This window comes from Leptodactylus fuscus, chromosome 4 (genome assembly GCF_031893055.1).
Source record: "Leptodactylus fuscus isolate aLepFus1 chromosome 4, aLepFus1.hap2, whole genome shotgun sequence".
Taxonomy (NCBI): domain Eukaryota; kingdom Metazoa; phylum Chordata; class Amphibia; order Anura; family Leptodactylidae; genus Leptodactylus; species Leptodactylus fuscus.
In genome coordinates this window covers 26,279,406-26,282,947 of record NC_134268.1, presented here as the reverse complement: position 1 = coordinate 26,282,947, position 3,542 = coordinate 26,279,406, and positions in this window count along the sequence as shown.

Sequence of the window (3,542 nt, the reverse complement as noted above, 5' to 3'; positions counted from 1 at the left end):
ATATTGAGGCTCTACTCGAGACGAATCTCGAATATTTCACTGTTCGCTCATCTCTAGGTATGAACATTTTAAAGATACATTTTTATAAATTACATTTTTTGTCTAAATTGTGGATTGTTGGCGCTTAGTTTAAGCCAAAAACCAACAGAAATAGGGTAATAAGTGTGGGCCTGGGATTTTGGTTTGTGAGTTAGGAAAACAAAGTTCGGAGTGCTGCAAAGATTATTGAGGAAGTCAATTGGCCCAAAGAAAATATAATGGATTTGAAGTTAGTTCTTTAAGCAGGAATACACTGCAACTTTGGTAACTTCTCCTGTGGCTCGACAAATGACTATAAGCCCTGTGTCTCCCTCACCCAATTGCAAGCGGTGTGCAGTGAAAGCACACGGACCCCTTAGACTATAATAGGGTCCATGTGCTTGCTGTGCGCTTCCCGCACGAATCAAGCAGACATGTTCCCTGCGGAGATCTGGCCGCAAGCACACGGACCCCATTATAGTCTATGGGGGTCCATGTGCTTTTACTGCACAGCGCCTGCAATTGCGTTTGGTATTCCGTTTGGGGATCCCCATGTGGACTCCCCTGGACGGAATACCAACGCAGATGTGAACCAACCCTTAGACTGTACAATACACTATCATCTACTAAAAAGTTCCTACAAAAAAAAGTTTGGGGTAAACTTTGCCTTCTTTTAGATCTTGATAAACAAGACTCCACTTGGAATCTGGAACATATTGTACTGTTTCTCCTTAAGAGACTATAGAGGTGTAGGGAGTCTTATAGACCATGAAGTGCTCTTCAAAGAAAAATAAAGCTGTGTCTCTAGCGCCACCAGTTGGAAAGCTGCGATCCTACACATTGATGCCAAACCCTTTAAACAGATCTTGGGATACAACTGGGGTGAGCAATGTATACGGTTTGGATTACGTCCTAGTTGTGTCCCAAGAACTGTCGGACATCAATTTATAGCTACCGCTAGAGGTACAGCCTTTTTGTTCTTTAAAAAGATGCTCACGCAAAGGAGAAGGACTGTGACCAGACACTTTGATGATCCTTGACTGCCACTTTTATCATAGCAGGCTTGTCCATGTAACTCTTCTTTTAAAGGGGATCTCCACCGAAAATGTAAAATTGACCATACGGTACTTTCATGAATGAATAATTCGGTTAATAATTGTGTGTCATTTGTTACACTTTTTTTGTTCAATGTTTTTGAAAAAGGCACAAAAAGAAGTTTTGCCATTTTGGTTGGTATTGCTGGAGTAACTTCTAAGAAACTCATGATCAGCCATTATTCTCTTGGCACGTTCTATCAATAGCAACATGACAACCAATATGGCCGTACTTCCTGTTGTCATTGAAACAGAACAGAAGAATATGAAATCCTCTGTAAGTTTTAGGGTAGGTTCACTATAGGTTCAAAAAGACAGATAGGTTATATATAGGAACAAAGAAAAGATAATAATGTCAGAGGGCTCCATTGAGTTTCCATCATAGTTTTTTTTTTTTAAAATGTAGATTGTGAGCCCCACATAGAGCTCACAATGTACATTTTTCCCTATCAGTATGTTTTTTTTTTTTTTTTTGAAATATGGGATGGAAATCCATGCAGACACGGGGAGAACATACAAACTCCTTGCAGATGGTTTTTGGCCCTTGGCGGGATTTGAACACCAGGACTCCAGTGCTGCAAGGCTACAGTGCTAACCACTGAGCCACCGTGTGGCCCCTCCATCATAGTATTTGTCATTTAACTGGATAAAATGGCACTCCAAACTGCACTACTTTTTTTTCAGCTTTTTATTTACTGGAAACTAAGGCGGGGGTTTTTTGGTCAGGATTTTGACGCAGAATCTTTGTCAAAATCCTGACCAAAAAAACCCGCCTTCCATTGAAATCAATGGGAGCTGGTCATTATCTTTTCTCGCGAGTGGTTTGTTCCCACTAGCAGAAAAAAGAAGTGACATGCGCTTTCTTCAGGCGGATTCGGCCAGGAAAATCCACCTCGTGACACCTCCCAACTGGGCCCATTTATTTGGGCCTATTCCAGAGCGGAATGTCGCGACTGCAACGGCATCCAGGTGCGGCTAGCCATTTTTTTGGTCTGGAATCTGAGGCGGCCTCTGCGTCAAATTCCGGACCAAAAACCCCCATCTGAACTCAGCCTAAGATGGAGGGTCCTAAAAGGCAACCCAATCTCATGCCCTCCTTTGCTCACTTCTTTGGGACCAGGGTTCAGAACTTTGGCTGTTACTTTAACTTCTGATTTCCTAATATAGAAGTTTTATGTTTTGGGTAGAAATCATCTTCAAAGGTTCAGAGCTATTTTTGTATTTTATGGCTTTTTCTCCTTTTCATTCCGCATAGGAACAAATTTTACTTTAGTATTAAAGATTTACTTCAGTTATAAAAATAAAAATTCATGATATAATATTTGTTCATTTGGCCATGAGGTTTCACATTGGGGAGATGTATTAAAACCTGTGTTTGTTAAAGCAGTTAGGGGCAGCCTCAACAGTGCTAAAAATTTCAAAAACATTTTGTTGCTTTTGGGAAGAATGGGTTGTCTGGTTTACTGGGTTCTGTAAACAGAGTCTATGGATCCACTTGGGGTATACGCCAGGTGTAGGTTTACAGGTGAACTCAACAGGCATCTTTCCTCATTCTTAAAATGGTCACTTTCTGCCCATGCATAGACAAGCCAGAATTTTCTGGATAGATGTTCTCCAAAACCTTTAGTCTGTTTAAAGTGATAATCCAAACTCAGACATTTATAGGAATTTTTGGGCCCTCCACCTCTAGGGAGATTGTGGGTCACCTTGTGCCATGAGGATCCTACTAAGCCCCTTCTATATTTGGACATCTCCTTCTATCTATCTTGGCTTGCCTATTGGGTATTTCCATTCTCCTGATAGATGAGGGACAATGTCGGACTAAGGTTTCTTTGGCCCACCAAGTAAAACGATTCTAGGTCCATCCAGAATGTATCAAATATTCAGTAATGGATTAATCTGTATGGATAATGTCATGGCTTCATCCTTGGTGGCTTGTATTTAAAGGGGTTGTCCAGGATTCGACCTGCAGACTGACCTCAAGCATATCTAATTTAATATTCTAATGGTTGTAAAAAACTAAACCAGAGACCATTTATGGTATAATATACAGTAATATGTCCAATGTCATGTCCTGAATTTTACTATAGATTTTGTATTGAAATACAGTATACTATACACCAAACAGCCATAACATTAAAATCACCTGAATCATATTGTGCACAGTAAGTCCACATAGCTCATGACTCCATGTCCTCCATTGGACTATGTTTGGTAGATAACTACTTCATTGATACTCCATGTCCTCCATTGGACTATGTTTGGTAGATAACTACTTCATTGATACTCTAGTCAAATGCGAAAGATCCAGATGTCCACCTCACCCCCAAAGTCTTACATAAGTAGTCAAGAGGTCCATGGTTTCTTCTTTGAGGTTTCTTCTAGATCCTACTTCACAAAAGTTAAAAATCAACGACAAACATCTCAGAT